Raw genomic sequence first — 14,936 nt, 5'->3', positions numbered from 1 at the left:
GGTCTTAAAGGGGGGGAAATCAGGCTTTTGTGGATCTTGGGAAGACCGTGGAATATTGGTGTAACAGGGGAGTCTACAAATAAGTATTTGGCCTCTTTCTCAGTCAAGATTCCTTCATTTATACCCTCCATTAATATTTTCTGTAGGGAGGTAGAGATAGAATTAATCGGGTCTTGTGACAATTTTCTATAAATGTTTGTATCGTTTAATATGTTGTTAGCCATTAGTTGGTAATCAGATTTATTCATAATAACTACCTTCCCCCCTTTATCTGCCATTCTGATTGTAATACGTGGGTCATCATGTAAATTATGCAAAGTCTGACGTTCTATTTTAGTTAGGTTATGAGAACTGGCATTGGTAGTATGATTTTGATTAAGTTTTTTCAAGTCTTGTTCAACTGCGATTTGGAAATGATCCAGTGCAGGAACTCTCGATGCAATGGGATAAAAATCCGGGTTTGATATATTGACCTTACATTTAGTAATATGTCTATCATGGGTTTGTGTGGTATTGAGTGTGTGTAGATTGACTAAACACAATTGTTCCTGAAAACTCAAAGAGTCATATTCATTAGTTAGAGTCAAATCAACAACATCATCATCCTTATTAAGGTTACTAGCATAGAAATGCCGTTTAACCGTTAAAGTTCTTACTAATTTATTCACATCAAGTAGCGTATTAAAAATATCAAATTTTTCCGTGGGTACAAAGTTCAACCCTTTATTCAATATTTTGTAGCATGTCTCATCAAAGGTAAAATCAGATAGATTGACAACATTATATTTGTCTTCCAAGTTTATTTTAGACTCAGTTGTCATCAGCAAATCAGTGGTGGAAGTAGATGTTGTGGATTCTATGGTTTGTAGTGACTCCTGGTTCGTAATGGTCTGTTTTCTCTTATGTTTGCGCCCTCCCCTGTGTATTTTATTTTTGTTTGTTTTGGATTTTTTTGGATAGTCCCGCTGTTGTTTCTGTTCGTTGCCTTGGTTGAATCTCCTCCTGGGGATAAAAAAGATGATGATGAACAGTCCGTGTCCGTGATATCCCAATCTTTCTCAGAGGAACTAAAGGATACTCTTCTAGTGTTGTTATAGTCTCTTTGTTCTCGGTAATCTCTCCTCACTAATCTGCGTTTTTTCAAAATTGACCGTGGAGTGTATAGTGATGTTGAGGTATTGTCATTCCATCTGTACACTGTTCCATTTTCGTAATCCTGTGTATCTCTTTTAAACTTTTTCTGTTTCAGTGAGGCAATATCATCTTCCAAATTCCTCATTTTGGATTGCAGATTAGACCAGATGTCTTTATATTTTTGTGTTTCTGCATAGGGAGTGAGATTTTTCTTGATTTCTTCCAAAGAAGTTTTAAGAGTAACCAATTTATTTGTCTCTTTTTTAATGATAAGATCCATTAGTTTCATAGAACATTCTGTGAGTATATCCTCCCAAGCAGATTTAAATTCCAGATCATAAACTGTTGTCGGGAATTTTTTTATTCGTAGTCCTCTTGGGATCATGCGTTTTTCGATATAGGAACCTAAGGTTTTCTGGTCCCACCATGTTCTTAACTCTTGTGTTCTTATTTTTTGATATTTAGTCAAAAGTTGTGACATATCGTCTTGTACTGAAGCTTGAACTGCATTCATATTGAAAATCTCAGCAAATCTCTTCTGTCTATCTTCATCTGAGTCCATCTTGTAATCGTTACGTATTTAAAACCGAATGATTGGTCGGTGTATGTTATTTATTGATGAAAATTATGTTATACTGGGGCTATGTAGTGTGTAATTGTTATATTAAAATCCAAGAAAAACTTTTTTGATTGGGCACGTGAATGTAGCGGGGAAAGTCAAACAATACAAAATATTTTTTACAAAAACAGCCCAAATCAACTAAAGTTAGAAAAATCAAAAAAAAAAAAAAAAAAAAAAAAAAAGAGAAAACGCACTTACATGCCCCAGTATGAAAAAATCGCTTGGTAGATCCGCAGGAGTTGTATGGTGCACGGGATGTCTTCCCCCGTTGGAAGAACGTAATTCAATAGAAAGAAAGATCCAGGTTTCCCAGCACAGAATACTCTGCGTTTGATCGTAGTATAAAACTTAGCTTTTATTTATTGTCGTCATACAGCCGATAAAATTGGATTATGCCAACATGATGTTTGGGACAGAAGGAGTTTGTGTCCTTGCGCCTACGCGTTTCGGAGGGCAACCTCCTTATTCATGGCATAAAAGGTGTACTGAACAAAATACTTAAATAAGATAAAATAAAAACATAAGAAAAGGATTCAACCCCTTCCGTTTCCGTAATCACCGAGTTGTCAATCACTATAAGTATATGCAAACAGGTGAAGAAAGGGTGAAGAGATATTTGAAAAACACAATATATAGCATTTAAAAAGTGTATGATACAATTGTGAGAAAATTCTAACATTGAATTATGCTGGGAAACCTGGATCTTTCTTTCTATTCCAGACCTGCCCTGGACCACACATAAGTAAGGAATCTGGGGCTGGTATAGCAGGACTCCAACACTCTTCCTGTCACCTTCTCACAATATATACTGTATATATATATATATATATATATATATATATATATATATATATATATATATTCAAATAACTTCTACATGGTGCATTTAGTAACCAAGAAGGAGGCTCACATTGTGTTTCCAATGACTCCTGGTATGAAGGTATGTAACTAGATAGAAATGGGCAATGGTGAATTATTCATTTATATGATTTGAAGCACTGCCCTCCCTGATTAAGTGGGATGATGACAGTACAGTGGGAGCTTCAACTGTTACTACATGGGGTGGCGCAGGCAGGAGATACCACCCCAGGGTGCACCAACTGCATAACAATACATAACAAACATACTTACTTTCAACTGTGATCAGCTTTAACCCCTTCCCGCCGATGGCATTTTTTGATTTTCGTTTTTCATTTTTGACTCCCCTCCTTCTAAACCACATAACTTTTTTATTTCTCCGCTCCCAGAGCCATATGAGGTCTTAATTTTTGCGGGACAAATTTTTCTTCATGATCCCACCATTAATTATTCTATATAATGTACTGGGAAGCAGGAAAAAAATTCAGAATGGGGTGGATTTGAAGAAAAAATGCATTTCTGTGACTTTCTTACGGGCTTTGGTTTTACGGCGTTCACTGGCAGCCAAAATGACATGTCCCCTATATTCTGTGTTTCGGTACGGTTCCAGGGATACCAAATTTATATGGTTTTATTTACATTTTGACACCTAAAAAAAATTCCAAAACTGTGTTAAAAAATTTTTTTTCTAAAAGTTGCCATATTCCGACGGCCGTAACTTTTTTATACGTAAGTGTATGGGGATGCATAGGGCGTCTTTTTTTGCGGGGTTGGGTGTACTTTTTAGTTCTACCATTTTTGGGAAATGTTACTGCTTTGATCACTTTTTATTCAAATTTTTATCAGAATCAAAACAGTGAAAAAACGGCAGTTTGGCACTTTCGACTATTTTTACCGCTACGGCGTTTACCGATCAGAAAAAATATTTTTATAGATTTGTAGAGCGGGCGATTTTGGACGCGGGGATACCTAACACGTATATGTTTCACAGTTTTTAACTACTTTTATATGTGTTCTAGGGAAAGGGGGGTGATTTGAACTTTTAATTCTTTTTATATTTTTTTATATTTTTTTAACTTTTTTTTTTTTTTGCATTTATTAGACCCCCTAGGGGTGTTGAACACCAGGGGGTCTGATCACTAATGCAATGCATTACAATGCTAATGCATTGCAATGCATTGCAAAAAATCATCCTTTCTTTTGCAGGCTGCATAGACCAGCCTGCAAAAGAGAGGCTTTGCAGACAAGCCTGGGAGCCTGTACAAGGCTCCCGGCTGTCATGGCAATGGGACGTCAGCCCTGGAGCATGCTCCAGGAGCCGGCGATCCCTGCCAAAATGGCGGCGCCCATGCGCCGCCGGGAAAATGGCGCCTCCGGCGCCTTTGACCACGGCGCCGGAGGGGTTAATGCCTCCGATCGGTCCCCGGACCGATCGGAGGCATTAGAGCCGGTTGTCTACTGCTTAAAGCAGTAGACACCCGGCGGCTATGGCGGCCGCCCGGCTCCCGGGCGGTCGCTATAGTTACAGACCCGACATGCGCCGTACTATTACGGCGCATGTCAGGAAGGGGTTAAAATACCTGCACTGTGTGATCAAAAGTATCCGGGCACCTGGCTGAAAATGACTTACAAGTTGGTGGCGCCATCCAAGGGTAATGCTGGAATTCAATATGGTGTTGGCCCACCCTTAGCCTTGATGACAGCTTCCACTCTCGCAGGCATACATTCAATCAGGTGCTGGAAGGTTTCTTGGGGAATGGCAGCCCATTCTTCACAGAGTGCTGCACTGAGGAGAGGTATCGATGTAGGTCGGTGAGGCCTGGCACGAAGTCGGCGTTCAAAAACATCTCAAAGGTGTTCTATAGGATTCAAGTCAGGACTCTGTGCAGGCCAGTCCATTACAGAGATGTTATTGTTGTGTAACCACTCCGCCACAGGCCGTGCAGTATGAACAGGTGCTCGATCGTGTTGAAAGATGCAATCGCCATCCCCGAATTGCTCTTCAACAGTGGGAAGCAAGAAGGGGTTTAAAACATCAATGTAGGCCTGTGCTGTGATAGTGCCACGCAAAACAACAAGGGGTGCAAGCCCCCTCCATGAAAAACACGACCACACCATAACACCACCGCCTCTGAATTTTACTGTTGGCAATACACACGCTGGCAGATGACGTTCACCGTCCATTCGCCATACCCACACCTTGCTATCGGATTGCCACATTGTGTACCGTGATTCGTCACTCCACACATTTTTCCACTGTTCAATCGTCCAATGTTTACTCTCCTTACACCAAGTGAGGCGTCATTTTGCATTGACCTGCGTGATGTGTGGCACCCAATCACCTGACCAAGTTCGAAGTCCGTGAGTTCCACGGAGCGCCCCATTCTGCTCTCTCACGATGTCTAATGTCTACTGAGGTCGCTGATATGGAGTACCTGGCAGTAGGTGGCAGCACAATGCACCTAATATTAAAAACGTATGTTTTTGGGGGTGTCTGAGTACTTTCGATTACATAGTGTATGTGTACACTGTTACCAGTAGATATATATGTTAGCATTTTGTACCATATACTGTCTGCATTTTTTACTAGTTTAATTATTTAACAGAAAATAATCGAAATGCAAAGAAAAGTCACCTTTCCTGGTTTCTTGCACCAATAATTTGTTACTAGACATCAGTTTCTAAGTAACTGCTATGGTATATAGGGGTTCTGTGGGTTCTAAAATAAATCTTGGCAGGCTGAGAATTCATTTGAACAGTTTCTATCTACATTATTAGAAATAGCATCTGTTATATGCAGATTCTATATGACAATGATAAGCATATTTAAATTCATACAAGTGAAATTATAGAGGTAAATCTTATTAAAATTGGACTTAAAGGGGTATTCTCATACACAGAACCATTTTTAAATTTGTAGAAAATTAAACATTTTTGAAAATATAAGTAAAGATTTTGCAGAGTTTTAAAGATTTTCTTTAAAGTTGATACGACCATGAATGCAGGGACTTTCTAAGGTCAGAAAATCAGCCATGATTTCCTTATTGTAGCAGAGATATTGTCTCATGCATGTAGGGTCCCTGCCTGATAACCTGGCTACAATAAGGAGATTATGGCTGGGTTTCTGTCAAGTCCTTGACCATAGAAAGATTTTACATTCATGGTCTTATCCACTGGCAACCGAACAAGTCACCAGTTTACATTTGCAAAAATTTTTAGATTTTTAATTATCTACAGATATAAATATGGTTAAGTTCATGGGCATATCCCTTTAATTTAGTAATATATAGTTGAGCCCATTAGCTGAGTGTTACAGAAACAGTATAGAGCAACGATACTTGACTGTTTCCAGAAATTCTGCCCTGGTCATTGGGATTTACGAGCAGCTATTCCAATCTCAGCAGTGTTTCTTATTAGAGATGAGCGAACAGTGAAATATTCGAGATTTGATGTTCGTTTCGAGTAGAGCCTCAATATTCGACTACTCGATTTAATATTGAATCCCATTATAGTCTATGGGAAAAAATGCTTGTTTCAGGGGAAACTACTATTCGACTAAAGGAGAGTCACCATGTCCACAAGTAGCAGGAGGAGAGTGTTTAGGAGGAGCTCTGTGCAGTTAAAGCGCACGGACCTCATTATAGTCTATGGGGTCCGTGCGCTTTAACTGCACAGCGCTTGCAGTTGTGCTGATGTAAAGTAAGCTCCCTCGTAACCACAAGCTGCCAGCTCTCCCATCTAGCAAAGATGAACCTTTGTCAAATCAACGCTGGTTCTGCAGAAGACTTGTCCTTGCTAGTCGGGAGAGCTGACAGCTTGCTGTTATGAGGGAGCTTAGTTTTTCTCATAGGAATGAATTGACCAGCGTTGATTGGCCAGTGTATAGAATTCGGCCAATCAACGCTTGTTCTGCCAGAGGCTCGACTGCTGTGGTCCAATCTTAGACTCTGCCTCCTCACAGATGAGCCTCCGGCAAAACCAGCGTTGATTGGCTGAATGCTGTACACTGGCCAATCAACGCTGGTCAATTCATTCCTATGAGAAAAAGTCATCTCCCTCGTAATAGCAAGCTGCCAGCTCCTAGCAAGAACGAGCCTGCTGCAGAACCACCATTGATTGGCCGAATGCTATACAGTGTATACACTGTATAGCATTCGGCCAATCAACGCTGGTTCTGAATCGAATATTTACTGTGAATAGCTAGTAGTAATCGATCGAGTACCTACTCGATCTAATACTACTTGTTCATCTCTATTTCTTATGCTAATGAGCCATCTGCAGAATAGGTCATCAGTATCTGAATGGGGAATGGTGGAGGGTCCAACACTCCTACCCCACGCTATTCCGCTAATCTCATGTCTAAGAGCTGGAAACTACTGCCAAGGATGGATCAGTAGAATCTCTGCTACTTTTCAAGTAATAAGTGTAGAGCTTCAGTACTTTGGCAACACCACTATAACATGGATCGGCCAGAGTTGGGCGCTGTTTTTCGGCCACTGTCTTATGTAGTAGATTCCAATGCCGAGTCAGTTGATCGGTTTAGGGTCTGGGTGTATCAAGCAGTATCCGATTGGATACTAATAACTTACTTATCAGTTTATCCTGGACAACCCCTTAAGGATAGGTCATCAATTATAAAGCCATGAAAACCCCTTTAATTTTTTTTTCCCATTTTGTGTTTTTTTTGTATAGCATCCCAATAGTTTCATCACCTCAAATGTTTGTGAACATAATGAAATATAGGCAGTCATGAAATTCCCTAGAAAATGTTATTACTACTATCATGAACAATGGATCTGCGCGCTTTGAACAGACAAGTGAATGATAGATGATATCCGATTGCATATATTGATTTATTTCTGTGTGTCATTTGTTTTACTCCATTATTTCTTTTCACTAATTTTGCCATAATAGTAAAGTGTAGATGGCAATGGATTTGATTTTCTATTTTATTTGTACAGATGTTAAATTACCATAAAAATGATCTAATAAAAAGAATTAAAGTTGAAATCACAAAGCAGTAAAGCATCGGCGTATTTAAAGTTTACTGTTCCTCTATTAAGTACCCTTTGTTTTGGGTTTACAATTACAGATGTAGCAAAGCTTAACTTGACACTGAATGTGTTAACAACACTGTGGCACAGAGTGTTAACTAGACTCGTTCAATGGATTTTATATGGCTTTTGTTGCCTTTTTTTGATAAAGTTAAACACGAGTACATCTGCATGTGTAGCAATACCTAGACTAAACAGTGGTGTTCAATGCCGGTAGACCACTCACCTGCCAGAATAACTGGGGGAAGAGGGACCCTGTCACTGGCCCCACCCATTCAATGGCATAAAATATCCAGATATCTCTTACCAGCCTTGTGTTTGTCTCTACTTACATGACAAAAAAAGATCTGGCTGGCATTATGAGGAAAATAGTGGACTTGAAAATGAAAGGGGACTGAATTTATTATTTATTATTTATTATTGAAGACGCCCCCAAATGTCTTTAATGACCTTATGGGGACACAATGTAAAAATAAATAAATAAATAAATTAATTAATAAATATTAAAGTAAAATAATTTTAAATAAATAAATAAATAAATATGCCATTACCATGCCCACATCACAGATTCTAGCTCTACCCCCAAAGACACAGTACAAAATAAAAATGACTGTAATGGAGAGGAAAAACTATTTTTAAAAGTTTTTTTTATAGGACTTTGTGCTATTAAAAAAAATGAAACATGAAAAAAAAAAACATTTTCCCTCCTCTTTAGTTTCTATTTTCCTGTATATAAAAAAATAAAAAATATGCAAAAATAAAAACATAAAAATAAAGCCCTGTGTCTCACTGAAGAAAGACGCAAAAATTTGTTGAATGACCCAAATTATTAAAATGTAATAGCCTTCAAAACCGTACGTACGAAAAACCAAAAAAATTGTCTGGTCCCAAAACAGAGAAATTGGTCCAGTACTAGGGTTGAGCCGATCTTGAGATTTCAGGATCGATTTTAAAATCCGATTTCCGATCATTTTCCAGCCGATCCGATCGAGCAAATTTCATCGGCCGATCGGGATCGGCTGGAAAATGATCCGATCTTTTCCTATCCCGATCGCTCAACTCTAGTCAATGCTTCTCTATGGGAAAAGTCACTTTTAGGGTTGAGCTGATCTTGAGATAACCTCCGACCTCGATCCTGCTGGAAAAGATCGAGATCGGAATTCCGATCGCGATTGCCGATCGGAATCCAATCTTTTCGGATCCCGATCGCTCAACCCTATCCGGTACTGAAATGGTTAAATACTGTGTTTTTAAGTAATTAATATTGGGGTTTGATTTGGCCTCTGGTTTCAATATCTGGCCTTGTCCATAGAATAGATTATTTAGCGGTATAGGCTTATGTTTTTTTACGGATGTGTCTGATATGTATGTGCGGCATTATTGTCCTAGCATGCTGCCATTATTTGGAGGAAGCCACACTGACTAGTATCGGAGACAGGCAAATTAGGGGAAAAGTATAGTATGCACATATTATAGGGTCACATTTTACTTATGTAAGCACCGTGGGGGAGTAAATGTATGGAAAGTTTCAACATGGCAGAAACCTTGTGTAAACTGTGAAGAATCTTATAAGAATATTTAGAGCAGAGACTTTGAACTTGCAGTTTTATCACTCCCATAAAATACCAGGACCCCGGCCATAATTTATACATTGGACTTTTTGTTCATATAATCTACACATCATTTCTCCATGAGGTGCAGTAAAAGCAGTGTCGAAATGCAGCCGAAACTAACTTTAATTTATCTTTTCCAATAATTTATCCCAAATATCATTTGTCACGCAGAAGTTACAGAGTATCTGTAGAACCTTTTTCAGCTTGATTTAGGTAGTGCTTTCTTTGTGTGTTACTCTGTATTTGTAGACCGATTTTTTTCTAAATCAGTAGAAACTTTCTCTCTAAAGAGACTTGACTGCTTTCTGTAATAAAACACAACTCTGTAATGTTTGCCAGTTTCAGCACTTAAGCGCATTTATAGGTGTTTTTTGCCAAAGGAAATACATTAGGATACAGTTTATCTTTCCTATGAAAACAGCACATTATAAAGGGATGTCTATAGGTGCGAACTCCAAGTGGGGACCAGCTGTTTTCTTAAGGGGTTAGCCAGGTTAAGAAAAGGAAGAATCAACTTTCTGTGAATTTTGTCCAACCCTTCCCATTTTAAAAGGTAAAGGTTGAAGTTCAATACCATAAGTGGCCATGGACAGACATGTTGCTTTTTGTACAAAAATATTGGAATCTTTTAATAATAACAATAATGAACACGATCAATAGTACTGTTGGAAACAAAAATAATTATATATACAGTCCTATGAAAAAGTTTGGGCACCTCTATTAATCTTAATCATTTTTAGTTCTAAATATTTTGGTATTTGCAACAGCCATTTCAGTTTGATATATCTAATAACTGATGGACACAGTAATATTTCAGGATTGAAATGAGGTTTATTGTACTAACAGAAAATGCGCAATATGCATTAAACCAAAATTTGACCGGTGCAAAAGTATGGGCACCTCAACAGAAAAGTGACATTAATATTTAGTACATCCTCCTTTTGCAAAGATAACAGCCTCTAGTCGCTTCCTGTAGCTTTTAATCAGTTCCTGGATCCTGGATAAAGGTATTTTGGACAAACAATTCAAGTTCAGTTAAGTTAGATGGTCGCCGAGCATGGACAGCCCGCTTCAAATCATCCCACAGATGTTCAATGATATTCAGGTCTGGGGACTGGGATGGCCATTCCAGAACATTGTAATTGTTCCTCTGCATGAATGCCTGAGGATTTGGAGCGGTGTTTTGGATCATTGTCTTGCTGAAATATCCATCCCCGGCGTAACTTCAACTTCGTCACTGATTCTTGAACATTATTCTCAAGAATCTGCTGATACTGAGTGGAATCCATGCGTCCCTCAACTTTAACAAGATTCCCGATGCCGGCATTGGCCACACAGCCCCAAAGCATGATGGAACCTCCACCAAATTTTACAGTGGGTAGCATGTGTTTTTCTTGGAATGCTGTTTCTTTTTGGACGCCATGCATAACGCCTTTTTTTATAACCAAACAACTCAATTTTTGTTTCCAAAATGAAGCTGCCTTGTCCAAATGTGCTTTTTCATACCTCAGGCAACTCTATTTGTGGCGTACGTGCAGAAACGGCTTCTTTCTCATCACTCTCCCATACAGCTTCTATTTGTGCAAAGTGCGCTGTATAGTTGACCGATGCACAGTGACACCATCTGCAGCAAGATGATGCTGCAGCTCTTTGGAGGTGGTCTGTGGATTGTCCTTGACTGTTCTCACCATTCTTCTTCTCTGCCTTTCTGATATTTTTCTTGGCCTGCCACTTCTGGGCTTAACAAGAACTGTCCCTGTGGTCTTCCATTTCCTTACTATGTTCCTCACAGTGGAAACTGACAGGTTAAATCTCTGAGACAACGTTTTGTATCCTTCCCCTGAACAACTATGTTGAACAATCTTTGTTTTCAGATCATTTGAGAGCGGGCTGTCCATGTTCGGCGACCATCAAACTTAACTGAACTTGAATTGTTTTGTAGAAAGAAATGGTCCAAAATACCTTCATCCAGGATCCAGGAACTGATTAAAAGCTACAGGAAGCGACTAGAGGCTGTTATCTTTGCAAAAGGAGGATGTACTATATATATATATATTATTTTTTTTTTAAATTTAACATTGAGTCCCCACTTCCCATCCCGACTTTTTAATGCACCCTTAGAGGATCTCAATGCTCTCTTCCACTTAAAATGGGAACGTGACCTAAATGTCTCACTCACAATGGAATAAAGGAAGAAAATAACTCCTGACCCATAAAACCTAGCAATTCTTACCAGGAGATCAATTACAAGCTGCTAACCCAATGGTAGTGTCCCTCATGTATAACACAAAATCTGCCCTGATGCAACCCCCCTTTTTTGTATTGTGGATAAGAGGAATGAAACTTCTACATGTATTCTGGGGATATTCCAGGCTTGGGCCATTTTGGTCTGGAGTAATGGAGATTATCCATGACATAAGGGACTGGTTCCCACTGGATGATAACTCCCCCTGAATCTTCCTTCATCATCAGGACACTTCCCTTGAGAGTTGCAAATGACCATCACATAGGGTTGAACCAATCTTGAGATTTCAGGATCATTTTTAAAATCCGATTTCCAATCATTTTCCATCCAAATCGCAATCCCAATTCCGATCCTAATGCAAATCAATGGGATTTCTTAATGATCGAAAATTGGATTTGAAAAACGATCCTGTTCACTAGAGATGAGCGAACACTAAAATGTTCGAGGTTCGAAATTCGATTCGAACAGCCGCTCAATGTTCGTGTGTTCGAACGGGTTTCGAACCCCATTATAGTCTATGGGGAACAGATACTCGTTAAGGGGGAAACCCAAATCCGTGTCTGGAGGGTCACCAAGTCCACTATGACACCCCAGGAAATGATGCCAACACCTCTGGAATGACACTGGGACAGCAGGGGAAGCATGTCTGGGGGCATCTAACACACCAAAGACCCTCTATTACCCCAACATCACAGCCTAACAACTACACACTTTACACACTCAATACCACCTCTCTGACAGTAGGAAAACACCTTGAAACATGTGTATTTGGCACTTGCAGTGAGGAGAGCTTGTCACCAGCAGTGAATTTGGCCCTTGTAGTAAGTTGAGGTTGGCACCAACATTTGTTTTGAAAATCAGGGTGGATTGAGCCTCTAACCAGCAGAGTTTGGGCAAATTCATGGTGGAGGGAGCCTCTAAAAACCCCAGTTTGGACCAATTCATGGTGGAGGGAGACTCTAAAAACCCCAGTTTGGACCAATTCATGGTGGAGGGAGACTCTAAAAACCCCAGTTTGGACCAATTCATGGTGGAGGGAGCCTCTAAAAACCCCAGTTTGGACCAATTCATGGTGGAGGGAGCCTCTAACCAGCCCAGTTTGGACCAAATAATGGTGGAGGGAGCCTCTAAACAGCCAAGTTTTGGGAAATTCATGGTGGAGGGAGCCTCTAACCAGCCCAGTTTGGACCAATTCATGGTGGAGGGAGCCTCTAAACAGCCCAGTTTGGGCAAATTCATGGTGGAGGGAGCCTCTAACCAGCCCAGTTTGGACCAATTAATGGTGGAGGGAGCCTCTAAACAGCCCAGTTTGGACCAATTAATGGTGGAGGGAGCCTGTAACCAGCCCAGTTTGGACCAATTAATGGTGGAGGGAGCCTCTAACCAGCCCAGTTTGGACCAATTAATGGTGGAGGGAGCCTCTAACCAGCCCAGTTTGGACCAATTAATGGTGGAGGGAGCCTCTAAACAGCCAAGTTTTGGGAAATTCATGGTGGAGGGAGCCTCTAACCAGCCCAGTTTGGACCAATTCATGGTGGAGGGAGCCTCTAAACAGCCCAGTTTGGGCAAATTCATGGTGGAGGGAGCCTCTAAAAAACCCAGTTTGGACCAATTCATGGTGGAGGGAGCCTCTAATTAGCCCAGTTTGGACCAATTAATTGTGGAGGGAGCCTCTAACCAGCCCAGTTTGGACCAATTAATGGTGGAGGGAGCCTCTAACCACCCCAGTTTGGGCAAATTCATGGTGGAGGGAGCCTCTAAACAGCCAAGTTTGGACCAATTAATGGTGGAGGGAGCCTCTAAACAGCCAAGTTTTGGGAAATTCATGGTGGAGGGAGCCTCTAACCAGCCCAGTTTGGGCAAATTCATGGTGGAGGGAGCCTCTAACCAGCCCAGTTTGGACCAATTAATGGTGGAGGGAGCCTCTAACCAGCCCAGTTTGGACCAATTAATGGTGGAGGGAGCCTCTAAACAGCCAAGTTTTGGGAAATTCATGGTGGAGGGAGCCTCTAACCAGCCCAGTTTGGACCAATTCATGGTGGAGGGAGCCTCTAAACAGCCCAGTTTGGGCAAATTCATGGTGGAGGGAGCCTCTAAAAAACCCAGTTTGGACCAATTCATGGTGGAGGGAGCCTCTAATTAGCCCAGTTTGGACCAATTAATTGTGGAGGGAGCCTCTAACCAGCCCAGTTTGGACCAATTAATGGTGGAGGGAGCCTCTAACCACCCCAGTTTGGACCAATTCATGGTGGAGGGAGCCTCTAACCAGCCCAGTTTGGACCAATTAATGGTGGAGGGAGCCTCTAAACAGCCAAGTTTTGGGAAATTCATGGTGGAGGGAGCCTCTAACCAGCCCAGTTTGGACCAATTCATGGTGGAGGGAGCCTCTAAACAGCCCAGTTTGGGCAAATTCATGGTGGAGGGAGCCTCTAACCAGCCCAGTTTGGACCAATTAATGGTGGAGGGAGCCTCTAAACAGCCAAGTTTTGGGAAATTCATGGTGGAGGGAGCCTCTAACCAGCCCAGTTTGGACCAATTCATGGTGGAGGGAGCCTCTAAACAGCCAAGTTTTGGGAAATTCATGGTGGAGGGAGCCTCTAAAAAACCCAGTTTGGACCAATTCATGGTGGAGGGAGCCTCTAATTAGCCCAGTTTGGACCAATTAATTGTGGAGGGAGCCTCTAACCAGCCCAGTTTGGACCAATTAATGGTGGAGGGAGCCTCTAACCACCCCAGTTTGGGCAAATTCATGGTGGAGGGAGCCTCTAACCAGCCCAGTTTGGACCAATTAATGGTGGAGGGAGCCTCTAAACAGCCAAGTTTTGGGAAATTCATGGTGGAGGGAGCCTCTAACCAGACCAGTTTGGACCAATTCATGGTGGAGGGAGCCTCTAAACAGCCCAGTTTGGGCAAATTCATGGTGGAGGGAGCCTCTAAACAGCCCAGTTTGGGCAAATTCATGGTGGAGGGAGCCTCTAACCAGCCCAGTTTGGACCAATTAATGGTGGAGGGAGCCTCTAAACAGCCAAGTTTTGGGAAATTCATGGTGGAGGGAGCCTCTAACCAGCCCAGTTTGGACCAATTAATGGTGGAGGGAGCCTCTAACCATCCCAGTTTGGACCAATTAATGGTGGAGGGAGCCTCTAACCAGCCCAGTTTGGACCAATTAATGGTGGAGGGAGCCTCTAACCACCCCAGTTTGGACCAATTCATGGTGGAGGGAGCCTCTAACCAGCCCAGTTTGGACCAATTAATGGTGGAGGGAGCCTCTAAACAGCCAAGTTTTGGGAAATTCATGGTGGAGGGAGCCTCTAACCAGCCCAGTTTGGACCAATTCATGGTGGAGGGAGCCTCTAAACAGCCCAGTTTGGGCAAATTCATGGTGGAGGGAGCCTCTAACCAGCCCAGTT

Source organism: Leptodactylus fuscus, chromosome 6 (assembly GCF_031893055.1).
Source record: "Leptodactylus fuscus isolate aLepFus1 chromosome 6, aLepFus1.hap2, whole genome shotgun sequence".
Lineage (NCBI taxonomy): Eukaryota > Metazoa > Chordata > Amphibia > Anura > Leptodactylidae > Leptodactylus > Leptodactylus fuscus.
This window is presented reverse-complemented; position numbering follows the sequence as displayed.